The following is a 14,834-nucleotide window of genomic DNA, read 5'->3' as shown; positions in this document are numbered from 1 at the left end:
AATTTCTACCCTTAGTTTGAAGCTCCATGGTGAATTTCTTTATATAAGTTACAATCTAAAATGCTATTAGAAGTTGTGCTTCCCTATGGCTGACTAGTTTTCGGTAGAGGAGGGGAAGGACAAAGGAAAGTTTTAAAAACCTACATGGCACTAACTATATGGTACGATGTTTTCTGACATTAAGAAGATGACTTTCTCAACTTCTCAGTTTCTTATCCTGTAAAATGAGAGTAATTGGGATAAATGCAGGGAATTCTTCATAGTATAGTGGAAAGTAGGAGAAATCAAAAGACCTGGATTTTGCTTCCTGCAACATCATCATCTGTATGTCATTGGGAAAGCCATAAACCTCTCCAGACCCTAGTCTGTTACACTGTAATATAACTGACTCATTTATTCATTCATGGGAAAACATTTGTTAGGCACTCACTAGAGTGAGGCACTGTGCTAGGCTCTGAAATTAAAAAGCCAAATAAGATGCTTTCCTTGTCTTCAAAGAGCATGTGGCCAAGCAGGAGGTGACAGCAACATAACCAGGTACAGGAGAGAGATAGATACTCTCATGGAAAAGTTGATGGGGAACCAGGGCAACCCAGGAGACACATGGGTTAGAGTGAGCATGGAGTCATTTCTAGGGTTGGTGAGTCTAGAATTAAGGCTTTAAAATACATAGGTTTGAGGACTGCGGTAGAGAATTGACCTGGGGGATGCCAAAGGACTTTGCAAGTGCAAGAAGTAGTAAGAAAAAAAGAATGGAGGTGTGAAAGCATGTGGCCTGCTAGGAAATCCACAGGGGTTCAGTGTAGCCAGAGGGGAAGTTAGGAGCCAGATGGTAGAGCAAACTAAAGGTTTTGGGTTTTAGTCTATGGGCATAACTATTCAACGTGGTCAAGCAGAGCAGATCTGCATTTGGAATGATAATACCAGTAACAAAATGGAGGAGATCTGAAGGGAAAATTAAAAGCGGCATGGTCTTGCCTCATCTTCCAACCATTCTAGAAAAAGCTGCCTCACCCACTGCCCCTGATAGAAGCAAATCAGCAATATTATCTACCATGTGACTCCAGCCTTCCCTGGCTATACATGATTGAACGAGGTCCAGGCACCTGATCCAAGAGTGACTTATTCTGGATCTGACTGAACTGGCTTGGAAAGAGCTGTGTTACAGGTCCCCTTTGGCCAAACACAGAAAGCACTATCATAAGTACTCATGAGGACATAGGAAAATGGGAACCCTCAAGCACTGGAGGGTAGGAATGTAAGTTGGTAAGTCTTTCTGGAGAATAAGTTGGCAATATTTAGCAAAATTAATTATGCACATATCTAGCGATCTTACTGCCGTATACGTAAAGCAGAAGATTGATGTCACCCATCAATAAATGGACTTATACAAAGTTGTTTGCTGCAGCATTATTTTGGAAGCAGGGAGTGATGTCTGTCACTATTGGGAATGGATAAATAAAATATGATAGATGCGTACACCGAAAAAGCCTGCAGCAGTCAGGGCTAGATGTATATACGGAAACAAGAATTTTAAAAGCAGTATTGACTGAAAAAAGAAAAAAATAGAAAGAGCAATAATATAGCATCATTTATATATATTTCAAAAACACATACCATCCAAGGACATACGTTACATACATCAGGGTCAATGCTTTTGATGCATTTTCATTAAAAGATGGAAAGAGTGAGGATGAGAATTGAGAGAAAAAATTAAAACAAATAATTTGGCCTTGCATAAACAACTTGTGACGTGCCTGAGTATGATTAACTCAATTCCATGCACTTGAGGTCAGGAAAAAAAAGTAAAATATGAATTTAAGGAGTCATATTCTCTCTTAAGAAACTAAGAAATAAGGCAAGAATACGCATTTCTAAGAAGTTTAACAGGGATGTGATTAAGTCACGATGGGACATCAGAATGAAGACCTGCAAGTCTGCACACTCTTGCCTCTAGCCTCCAGAGCCTTCTTAAAGGCAGAACTACCCTCCAGCTCCAGTCTCCTTGAGGTCTTTCCCTGCTGTAGCTTCTGTTTCCTGAACAATCTTGAGTAGTTCTCTGTTCCTGCTCACAAAAGAGCCAAAATAAAATAAAAATGTGCACAAATATGGCCACAGTCAGGGATACCTATCGGGACTTTGCTGACAATCCAAGGAGGAAATAATGAATAACTAAGGAGAGAGGGCAGTACTGGAGATGCACATTTGGGGGATCAACAGATCACAGAAGATTATTGAAATCCTGTAAGAATAAGTAAGACCACAGTTATAAATGTAGAGAAGAGAGTAGCCTTTTAAGGACTATGTACGGAGAGAGAAACCAGCAAGAGACAAAAAGGCAATAGCTGGAGAGGGAGGGAGGGAACACCAGTATGGAAACCAAAAAAGAGAAAACAAGTGGCCGGTTTTGTTCACTGTTAAGCCACCAACGACGCTGACAAGTCAAAAGGTTCCATCGATCTTCCAACTGCAAGGTCATGGTGACCTTTTCCAGAGTAGTTTTTGTGCTGTGATAGTGGCAGGAGTCCACTACCCCCCGAGTCCAGGGGGTCAGTAATCAATGGGGTGCCACTCTGGCCAGTACCCAGGCTGAGGTTGGCTTACTCGACCCCAAAGGGCAAAATCCAGCCCTCCCGCTTTCCTATGATGGCACAAGGAGGAAAACAACTGAGTAAATAAAACTTAATAAGATTAAATTAAATAAAGATACTTCTAATAAAAATGAAGTCAGAATTATTTTAAGTGTAACCAGGAGGTAAAGCATTGGAGACAATAAATGTAGACTGTCCATTAAAGGATTTGGCTAGGAAAGTGGCACTTGAAGTCTAAGTCTCTTCCAATTCTGGTAGTGAATGATTATAGCTCATAAACTGTAGCTGATAAACATGAAAATGAACTTAAATATGTTAAGAACTAAAACAATCATTTACTTCTTTATTTCAGGATGCTTACTGTAAAAGGAATACATGCTCACGGTAAATTTAAGCAACACAGAAATGTATCCAGTCAAAATTAAGTTCTCACTTCCACTTTTACCCCACCCACATCTCACTCCCTAGAGAAACCACATTTTCTAGGCACATACAAACATATATGTATATGTACATAATATTTTATGAAATAGAATCAGTCACTCCATTAAAAAATATAATATGTATAGGATGAGTGATATTAAGAGTATTTTTTAAATCAGTGTGATGGGGCACCCACTAATTGGAATGGATGCCGGTGGTAAGTAGCTAGTCTGCCTGGTGTACCATACTTCCTTTCACCAGTCTCAGCAGAGACGCGGGACAGGTGGCATGGTGGTGAGAGCCATGGTGACCTCTCCACTGAAGCCATACTCTGTGTGGTTTGGACACGTTCCTGGCTGCAGAGCCTCCCAGCTTTACTCTCTGGTTCTCTAAGATTCTTCTACGTCATACATGACATACTTTAATAAATTCCCTTTCTATGGAAATTATAGTAGTTTGGTTTTCTGCAAGCAAAAACAGAGGTATATGAAGACAATTAAAAGCCAGATTCTCACCTCATTTAAACCAAGAGTTTTGAAGACCAGGAAACTTTGTGATCTGTGGCTATCTGCAAGGAAGTGACCAAATCCCTGAGATCTGTACCTCTGTTTCTTTTCTTCTCCACATTGGCATGTGGCGGCTCTTGATTGCCAGATCCTAGTTGGAGATCGGACTGTGATCAGAACAATTATTTTGTACAAAACAATTTCTACCCTTTAGCTTTAAATTTTTAAAAAAATACATATTACCTTATTTTAGATTTTCCTTTTGTAATTTAAAAAGAAAAAGCAATCGAGAAAAATAAGGTAAGATCTTCATTTGCATTTGTCTGCTCTGGAGGAAAAACCTACTCTTTCAAAAATTTTTTTCTTGATTACATCAACAAAAGGCATTCAGGACACAGTGTTTTCCCATCACTGCTTCAGGTCCTGATTATTTTTGGAGTCTCCATGAAATAGTAGTTAAAGAAAAAGTGAAGAAGGAAAATTTCCAAATTTTCTCAAACATACCAACTATGCATACCTCCCTGTTAAGAAAATCAACTTTTTAATTTTTGATGCAATGTAATACACTGAGAATTGTTCTGTATATGAAGAAAAGTGGAAGGGAACATTCCAAGGGCAGAAATATATTTCATATGTTCATTGTCTTTGGTTTTGATATATGCTTAACTGTATTGCATTCTAGAAGCAACTAATTTCCATATAAAGTGTAACTACTTTCAATTTTGCTATGTGTTGTCTGCAGTGGAGGCTTTGATTTGCGTGCCTTAGGCTAGATCAGAGCAATACATAATGTTTTTTTAAGTTCCTCTGTCATGCACAGTCCCTGAGTTCCAACGCCAATTAGAACATGGATGTTCAGGAAGACATTGCCCAAAAGGGGAGGAAATAAGACAAATGGCATCAAGAAAGGCTAGTAAATCAAAGCAAAATGATCAGAGAGAACCTGATGGCAACTGTCCTGAACTGTATGCATTTGGGCATAGGCCCACATGGATCTCGCTCTGTTTTGGTGATGACAACAGTCATTTCAAGCCTAAGAGCAGAAGGGAAATTGTGCAGGCATATCAAAGCATCTGCCGTCATTCAGTCCTTGTATGATGGTTATTGCACGCTGGTGAGGGTTTTCTTTCTGACAGTGGTGTGCACACAGGATCATTGGTTTCACGGAGGTGTGACTCGGGCAATAGCATGACACTTCACCCCCAAATATTTCCTAATGGTGTTCTTTCACTCAATGTTCCTTCAGTTCCTCTTGAAGATGTGTACTTTTGAAGCAGATTAAGGAATGCTATTCCCTGGAGGGACAAAATCAACTAGTCACACAATATCAACCTTGCTATAACCTAATGACTTCTGATTACCATTTAATAGAAAGAGCTCCAAGCTGAGAATCAGGAGACCTGAATTTTAGGCCCTGCTCTGTGGCCATGCACGTCTAGACAAATCCCTGATCTTCTTTAGGTCTCAGTTTCTTCATCTCTAAAATGATGAGATGACCATGAAGATCTCTTATGGTTTGGAAATTCTGAGTTTGTGACTAGATTATCATCCTTGTAATTTAGCACCCTGAAAGAATGGGAATCAGAAGACTTCAATTTTGATGGATTTGGGCATGAGAGAGAGAAAACAGGAGGGAGTCATTCCCAGGTCAGGAGCAAGTAGGGATTTGTTAGGGAAGAGACACGAACATTGAAAAAATTAAAATTGGAGAAGAAAACAAACTTCCCTTGCTTCTACACCTTGAGTTGTCATATATTTTTGAAGTGTTTTTCCTTTTTGATAATATAAGTAACATTGGAATCTGGTTGATTTTCCTTTTGAAAAATCTTTATTGGGTTGGATTTATTAGTATTATTATTTAAAAAAAGAAACTGTGTGTTCCCATCCTGATTATTGTGCATCCTACAAGATAATCATTGTTAACAGGTTGGAGTTTCTTCTTGCAGACTTTTTTTCATGCCTATATAATATGTAAGGAGATTGATACATATTTCTAAACTCCCCCTCCCATAACTTGGTCCTTTTCATTGAATGTTATAACAATATGATTCCTTCTTCCTATTATAAGGAATATTGCAGATGCACATCCCTGTATGTATATCTCTGACACATTTTAGTAAACTTGTCCACAGGAATGATTCCAGAAAGTGAGAATGCCAGGCTAGGCACATGCACTAAAGCACACTAGCTAGTACCTGCCTTAGCCCGGTTTCCACAGAGCTTGAGACAAGGCTTCCATGTTAGTACTTTCTGGGGAGTGTGATCCCAGGGACCAAGAATGAGAGGAGGGAGTGACATGCGGAAGGAAGGAAAGCCTATACTAAGATGCCTTATTGAGTTGTTCACTGCTGCAGGTGGCTGGTTGCTTAAATCTGCAAAGATTTCTGAGAAGCCACATGAAATGTATTTCAAGACCATCTATTTGGGCAGGGGGCTGGGAAAGAGGGAGAGGGAGAAACACTTAAGCATCAGTTCTGTCCCCCACTGCTCAGAGATTTGCCTCACAGTTTGTTCACTGCCCAGAACTTCCGGTTTGCACACGTGTTGTCCCTTGTGCTTATTCTTGTGGAGTCCTGAGTTGTGGGTCATCTGAGAAGCTCTGGGGTGGGGCAAGAGATAGGTCAACTTGCACCTGAGCCCACACTGAGTCACCACCAACTGTGACTGGAATAAGATACAGGTGAGGTCAAGAAGACCGGAAGTGGTACACAAAAAGTTTCAGATACACTAACAACCTGTTACAGAAAAAGGTACCAAGTTACACTTCCACCAACCATGCCAAAGTGTCAACAATTTTTGCCTGTATGAGAGAGAACATTGGTATTGTTTCCTTTTCTTTTGCATTTCTGTATTATTGAGGTTGAATATCTTTGCATATGTATATTAGCCTTTGTATTCTGTCTTCTCTGCATTGTCTACTATTTTCTTTCTCTTTTTTCTATTGGGTTTTTCTTTCAGACCTCATTTTTTTAAACCAAGAAGACTGTTTTATGTAGTTCATTTTCATGTAACTTTGTAAGTACTCTCCTTTATAACCTAAAACATGAATGTACTGATCCCCACTTGCCCAATTTTTAACATCTAGTATGAACGGATGGCAGTATTTAATCACATACACATTTTTGTATTAGCACAGTGACTACTGTATTTTTTTCAGTATTAGAATCAGAACGCATCATCTTTCATATGTAATAGCAGGTATGGTTTTTATTTAAGGATGAATGCATTCTACTTACAAATGCTTTCCAGAGCACCACAATTTTAAGCTCCTCTTTACATTCTTTGTTCCTTCGGATAACAACTGCATATCATTTTTCTTCCTCGCAGAGAAATCTATTATCCTGTCATAGTCCAACTCAGCTCATATTTGCTACTTCTTAAATTGCTTCTGAAAGAAAACAAGGACTTTTCTATAACATGCTCATGATTTCACGTCAGATCTAATAGTGCAAATGCCACATATGATCTTGTCATTCAGCTATCAACCAACCAAGCAAGGTCTTCTTGGTTTGATCCCTTATTCTACAAATCTAACTTTTTGTTCTCCTCTGCTATTTCCATTGCCCTACTAAAGTGTTAAGTGCCTGGAGTTTCAAGTGAAGCACACTTATTGCAGTAATATTATAAAAGATAAAAACAGGAGGAGCTCTCCTATAATTTTATAAACTGTATGTGTATTTGTGTATGTGTAATTGTAAGAATGATGAACCTGATTTTCTAACTATGGGTTAGAACAAAACACTAGAGAGAAGAATTGTATGGGTGTCATTTAAAAAAAGTAAGTACATCCAGATAGCACACCTCCTAGGCAAATCCTTCTTTGATAAACACCATCTATGACAAATTCCTTTTCCTGGTCTAAAGAAGTTGGTTGTGACTCAAGGGAAGATGACCCTACCTCCAACTCCAGGTGTAAGAGTAATTCCATCTTCCTTGCCTGTTATTGGTTCAAGAGTGAGCTTGTTTCCCAACTCTGACTAGTAAGACAAAAACATAAAGTCATGCTGAGGGGCTTCTGGGAAAAATTTCCTTTTCCCTGAGAGAGAGGCACAGAAAGTTACTTTCTCTTTTTCTCTGTGGGCTGTCATTCTGGATATTTTGCCTGATATGGCTGTACTTGGCTTGCTACCGGTTTGAGGGTGAAGCTGGTACTGAGAATAGCAGTGAGGGGGCATGGAAGGCACCTGGGTCTCTAATAACATCAGTGAGTCACTGAATCAACTGCCTTTGAAAGCTGCCTTATCTCTGGATATCCTGTGAGATGATACGTTTTCTTCTTGCTGGAGCCAGCCTGAGCTGTGATTTCTGTTTCTTACAACCCAAAGCACCTAACTAAATCAGTTCCTTTCCACATTGGGTCAGAGGGATGTAGGATTAGTCTGCAGAAATATCTAGGTACCCATTTTCTTTTGAGGTCCAGAGAGACCATGTACTGAAACTGACATATCACCAGGCTTACGGAGGATAGAGTCTGCAGACTTCCCAAGATAAGACCACAAGACTCACACTCTGTTACTTAAGGCCTGTGTTACCTTGAGCAAATCACTCTGAGCTTCAGTTTTCAATTGCAACATAGACATAATCATCATAATAGATATCATTATCTATATCTTGTTATTTATCTTATATTCATATATAACATATTAAGAATTTTACATATGCTATGATTATTTCTCAATTGCAACATGGGAATAATAAAATCATGATAAAAATTATTATTAAGATATATAACAATAATAATAATAAAGTAAGAGGTGTCATAAACGTCTTACAGATTTTTTGAGAGGATCAAATAAGATAATATATGTGAAATAAATATACAAACCCAAAGCATTTATAACTTTTAATTATTAATTATAATGAAATGTTTCTTTAACTCTAAGATTTCATCAATTATAAGGCACACTATTAAGAAAGCTAAAATGCTGCCAATTTAACTATGCCTTTACATTGTGCAACCAGCATCTTCTGGCCTTGACTTCCGTTTTCATGTATTCCAATGGATTTGACAATATCTCCTTCAGTCACCTTGGTTGGCATGTAATAGGCAATCCTTTTGTATGTATCTCAGGTGGGGATAAAAATAAAATAAAACTCAGCTTCATCTATTTGTGGGTTCTTCCTCAAGTCCCATAAAGCACTGAGCCATTGCTTTGCAAATAAATGGAATTGTGGTTATTTCTCCAACAGTGAATATTTGCTTCATCGATATCAAATTTATGCCCTACTGTTTTGTTTCCATTCATGTCTCTGTACACAAAACTTTCTATTTCAATCTCAAATTATAGTATTATCTTTTAAAATACATTTAAAATGACAAACTGAACTGCACACCATCGACTGTAAGATGACAAATGTAAAGATCTGTGTCTTCAAGTTGATGAAATAGGGTATTTAGGGAATGACCACAAGAAAAACGAAAGGGTCAAGTAACAGGGAGATACTCAAGTTTTTTTCCATTGTCCATTTTCTCAAGGGAGAAGATTTAACTAATTGTGCAAAGATGTAGAAACAAATATAGATAAATAATTTTTTTAAAAAGATTTTTAAAGAAAGATACCATTTTCCCCTCTACTAAATTACCAAACATTAAGAAAATGAAAAATATTCAATTTGGTGCAGTAAAACAGAAAAGGACGTTTCTATGCAAGTATTAATTTTTATGGAAGAAAGAGCTGAAGCCTGCCTGACATAATTTCTTTTGTACTTGAGTACCTGACAGAATAATTTATTTGACCTTAATTTCTCTCTCTAATAGAAAATACAGAAAAGTACAGGTAATGAGGTGGAGAAGAATATTAACAAATGACACGGATTCTCAGGGAGAGGACCACCTTTGGAAAGATGCTCCCACCCTGACACCATGTCCTGGGTGTGGGCAGGAGACCCGGCTTTGAAGGAAGGGAAATTACTCTTGGTGAGGCAAGGGGAGGAATTTTTTTATTTGTTCTTGAAGCTCCCTTCAAGAGGGAGAAAGTGGCAGACAGGAGAAGAGAGGGGAGGGAGAGAGCCAGAGAGGTGGAGAGCCACTGGAAGCAGGAAACCCACGGTGATGAGGGGACGCAGCACTCTAAGAACGAGGAGGACTAACGTTTGTCCTGAAGTCGTTTGTTCTTCCTCTCCACTTTCCCCAGGAAAGCCTCACTAAAGTCAGCTAAACCAACAAAGGCTTGCTGTCAGTGATTTCTGACGGCAGTTTTTGAGGAAACTGAGAAAGAGTTTCAGGACGTGTAAGGATTGCCACGTGCAGGGCAGAACAGGGGGAACACAGTTAAAGCCCAACCCATCCCAACCTGCCCCCCCCCCAAGCCCCACACCCCTTTCCCAACCCCACCCCTGGTCAAATCTGCAGAAATGGGTGGGTGGGCTTTGTTCTGCCAGCTGTGCATTGGGCAGGAGGTTGATTCATTCATTCCATACCTATTTACTGATCACTGGCCGGCCGTGGGCCAGACACTCTTCTCAGTACCAGGAAGGGAGCAAAGGAGCTTCCATTCCTGTGAGAGAGACAGATAATAAATCTGATCTAAGGTCCTGTTTTCCCAACTGCTATGCAGAAAGATAAGGCAGAGTCAGAGAATATAGATTGATGGGGTAAGTGAATGCCTCCCTGGGGAAGTGAGCTTTTTAGCCTCATACAGCAAGTACAAAGGCCCTGTGACAGGAACCACCGGATTGATGTGTGTAAGAGGAAGATCTGCAAGAAGGTGTGCAGGCAAACAGAAGAAGAGAATTCTACTCTCTTAACAACTTTCCTATGTACCATACAGCAGTGTTACCTAGGGCCATCATGTTGTACATTACAGCCCTAGTACTTATTTATTTTATTAGAAGTTTGTACTTTTTGACCACTTTTCTCCAATTCCCCCATTGGTTGCAGATTATTTTCTCTGAATTATCCTGGCCTCTGGTGGCCCTTTTCAATGCCCAGTCTCATCTGAATGTCCTTCTCTTGGGTTATTGCTTTGGCTCATTTTTTCCTGTGTTCTTCCTTGGAAATATGTATCATTTGTAGGCTTCACCTCTGTTATATATCCTTCAGGGTCAGTATCTTGCCTGTGTTTCCTTTTTTTTTAAGGTTTCTTTTTAAGTTAATTTTTCTCTTTAGCTCATCTTTTTTTTTTTCTTCAGAACTTATTAAAAGTTTGTAAGTAATAATTATCAGATATATTTGGTAATACTTTTTTTTTTTTTTTTGCGGTACGCGGGCCTCTCACTGTTGTGGCCTCTCCCGTTGCGGAGCACATGCTCCAAACGCGCAGGCTCAGCAGCCATGGCTCACAGGCCCCAGCAGCTCCCCAGCATGGGGGATCTTCCCGGACCGGGGCACGAACCCATGTCCCCTGCATCGGCAGGTGGACTCTCAACCACTGCGCCACCAGGGAAGCCAAGGAGGATATCTTCTAAGGTATTCTTTATCTCACGGAGTAGGATTGGTTAGTAATTTTGATTCTACCATTGCATTTTTAGGTTCCTTTAATATGTATACTTCATCTTATCCTATATTCTTCCTGTCTAAGCCAACACCTAAGCCTGTTAGCTTCATATCAAATACAGCCATCTTTTCATTTCAACTCTGCAGAGAAACCGTATCTTTTTGTATTTAGCTTTTAGCCAAGTAAAAATATCTGGAAAAAAATTTCTTTTGCTTCTTGTGGCAAATAATTTTCAAAGATTTGTGTTCTTCCTCTTCATTTTTAGATAATGTTCCCTTTCTTAGGAGCCATGTCTTCCTCCTTTTTTGGTTTTTCTAATATCACTAACTTATCTTTTTAAAGGGGTGGGAAGTCCATATATAAATCTACCTTTGTAGGCAGACATAACCCGTGGAATGTCTCCCCACCCCAACTGACTGCTCTCAGCCACAGAACGATTGATTTCTAGTGTACATGCGCAGCCTCTCTCTCAGTTCCGTTTATTCACAGTCTCTGGAGGGCTGGATAAAATCCGCCCCTTTCTGGAAGCTGCCCATTAGAAGAAAAAGCATTCATATGTTAAAAAAGCTGAGATTGTATTTCTTCTTTTAAAAATCACTGAACATGTAAGTTATATAATTACATGATACATTATAAATACATATAGAAATATCCCTAAATAGAAAATATGTCCTTATTATTAAAAAGTATAAATCAAGGCGATATTTTCTGTCATAGTTCAATATAAGTAGCTATGAATAATAAACTTTAAACAAATATCTCAACCTCCATTAGGATGTCTTGAGATACTTTATATGAAAGTGTAAATCCTTAAGTACTATTCAGATGTAAAGTACAATGAGTACCATGGTTATTATTAAATATAACAAATTTTTAGATGAGAAAATAGAACTTTTAAACGGCAAGTTAGTGATGAAATTTGAGTGAAATTGGAAGGTAGTAGTCATGCCGTTTTTAACATTAGAATAACAACCCACAAGTGCCTCAACATGAGTCTGGGGTGCTGCACCCTTGTTATGCTGGAAATATAATGGATTCTTTTATCCTGTTAACTCTTGACTAATGGTTCCCACACTCCCAAGTTCCTTAGCAAAACAGAACTTCAAATTGACATCAGAACGTAACTTTATATGTAAGTTATAATTTGTGTATTAATGTAGGTTCACTAATTCTCAGGTAAGCATTTTTCTGTCTCTTTTTTTATGTCCTCATTTGAAGAACCTCTCCAGGTGTTGTTACGGAGAGATATCTAGGCTGACAGAGGCCTTCCTGACTTTTTCAGTCAATGTCCTGGTGTCCACACAGATTTCTAAGGCAGCTACAAGTTGCAATTGTCCATTTCAAAACCTCAGAAGACTATGGTTTTTAAAAAGCAGCACCAATTCCTAACGAGCATTTAGCAGCACAAGCACGCTGCTTATAGAGAGACACAATAAAAGAAAAATCAGGCATCCATCATGATAGAGGGAAAATATTACATAACTTGGATGCATCAGAAGCACTTTTAGAAAAAAAATTTATTTTATTGAAGTATAATTGATTTACAATGTTGTGTCAATTTCTGCTTTACAGTAAAGTGATTCAGTTATACATGTGTATACATTCTTTTTCGTATTCTTTTCCATTATGGTTTATCACAAGATACTGAATATAGTTCCCTGTGCTATAGAGTAGGACCTTGTTGTTTATCCATTCTATATGTAATAGTTTGCATCTGCTAATCTCCAAACTCTCGCTCCATCCGTCCCGCAACCACAAGTCTGTTCTCTTTCAGAGACACTTTTTTTTCCTTGAAAATCTTAGATTTTTGTCCTGTGGAACCTACGTCATAAATTTTAATAATCAAACAGCAGCAACCAAATAATGACAACAACAAATTCTAAAATCACTCATTCAGAAATGCAGACCAGAAGCTAAAATGGCATCCTGGGAAAGCAACTGCTTCTATCCAAGAGCTCTGACAGCTGAGAAACAAGATCAAATCAAGAAAATACAGAAAAGTAGAAATGGCACATACTGTTTAATTAAGCACCTAGCAGACAGCTCTTGATTCTCTGTGCAAATTAAGGAGATATGAGCCAATCCACTGTTAGTAATAAATATATTATTTAAGGATTCCTGAAGATCTCTTGCCCCAAGTGCCTCTGCCTCTGTACCAACTCTACTCCTTGAATGTTCTCACTGTTGATGCTTCTGCTTAAGGTACTAAAGGCTTCTGTTTAAATACAACTATATTAGAAAAAAATTATAACTCCTTCCCTCCCTCCCAGTTGTTTCCTAGAAGGGGTCATATATTCAAAAATAATCATCCTTTAACCTCTTAGTTTATCAGGTTTGCTAGTCAGTCATCTACCAAGGACCTGAAGGAATGGATCCCTAAAGAAAAAACTTTTACATATAAAAAATCTTATTAAATTAATGCATGATGTGGTTAACAAAAATCAACAATACAGAAAGGCTTGCAATGAGAAGAGAAGCTACATTTTGATAGAGCTCTTTGGAGAAAGAAATAGTCTGGAGTATCCAGAAGGCTGCCTGAGTGCCCTATATAAGGTGAGGAGACACAAAAAGGCAATAGAGAAGTGTGGAGGTAAAAGTTTACCTACTTAGCCATTTTGCCTGGATGTAGCTCTGAGGGAGAGAGACATAAGGAAAGTTAATTTGTTGTTGTTTCAACTATTTGGTGCAGTCTTCCCTAATTAGACCTATAAAGTGTTGTTTCACTTCTTCTCTTACTTTCAGATAGATGTACTAATCTACAGCAAAGTGATCTTAAGGCAGCCAGATAAGCAAGGAGAGGGCACAGAAAAATGCCCATGGTTACCTAGTGGAAGCAAGTGGTGCCCCTATTCTTATACCAGAGTAGTGTCAGCAGGGTCCAAGGGGCCACTGAGCCTCCAACCCCACCTAGAATCAGTGAGGTGGAATGAAGTAGCACAAGATGAGACTAACTGGCACTCTGCTGCCCCCATCTCCAGAGCCAGCCAGGCCCAGTGGGGAGCGGAGCCTCCACTGCCAACTTGTGTCAGCAAAATGGAAAGAGGAGAAGATATTTAGTACTCTGCTTCCTACCAGAAAGAAGTGGCACAACATTTTTTAAGCGCTGAAAGGAAAGAACAGTCAACCCTGAATTCTATACCTATCAAAAATGTCCTTTAGGAACAAAGGGAAAATCGAGACATTTTCATATGAAGGATAACTAAGAGAATGTGTTGCCAGCAGACTTGCCCTTAAAGAGGGGCTAAAGGATTTCTCTAAACAGAAAGTAACTTACAGAAGGAGAAGGGGGCTTCTAGAAGGGAGAAAGAACTATGCAATGGGCAAAATCGGGGTAAAAATAATAAACCATCCTTCTCTCAGGAGTTTTTAAAATTATGAGTTTAGTGCTTGAAGCAAAAATTATAACATCATCTGAGGTGGTGCCCAATACATGTAGCGGAAATACTTAAGATGTATTTTAAAAGTGGGGAGGGTTAAGGAGCCTAAATAAAGTAAGATTTCTGCACTTAACTTGAAGTGGTAAAATATCTAAGCCAGTCAACTGTGACATGTTACATATGTATACATAATATCAAGAACAACTTCTTATAAAAACTATAAGAGATATACTCAAAAGCACTATAGATCAAAATATAATTCAGAAAAATATTCACATAATCCCTAAGAAGACAAGAAAAGGAAACAGAAAAGAGACAGAATGAACAAACAGAAAAAATAATTAAATGGCATACTTAAACCCTAACATAGCAATAATTACTTTAAATGGTTTAATATGACAGCCAAAACAAGACTGGCAGAGTAGATTAAAAAACGTGACCCAACTATATGATGCCTGTAAGAAACTTCTCTAAACAAAACAACATAGGTTATTCGAATGG

The sequence above is a fragment of the Pseudorca crassidens genome, chromosome 13, assembly GCF_039906515.1.
Source record: "Pseudorca crassidens isolate mPseCra1 chromosome 13, mPseCra1.hap1, whole genome shotgun sequence".
Lineage (NCBI taxonomy): Eukaryota > Metazoa > Chordata > Mammalia > Artiodactyla > Delphinidae > Pseudorca > Pseudorca crassidens.
Note: the sequence above shows the minus strand (reverse complement) of the source record.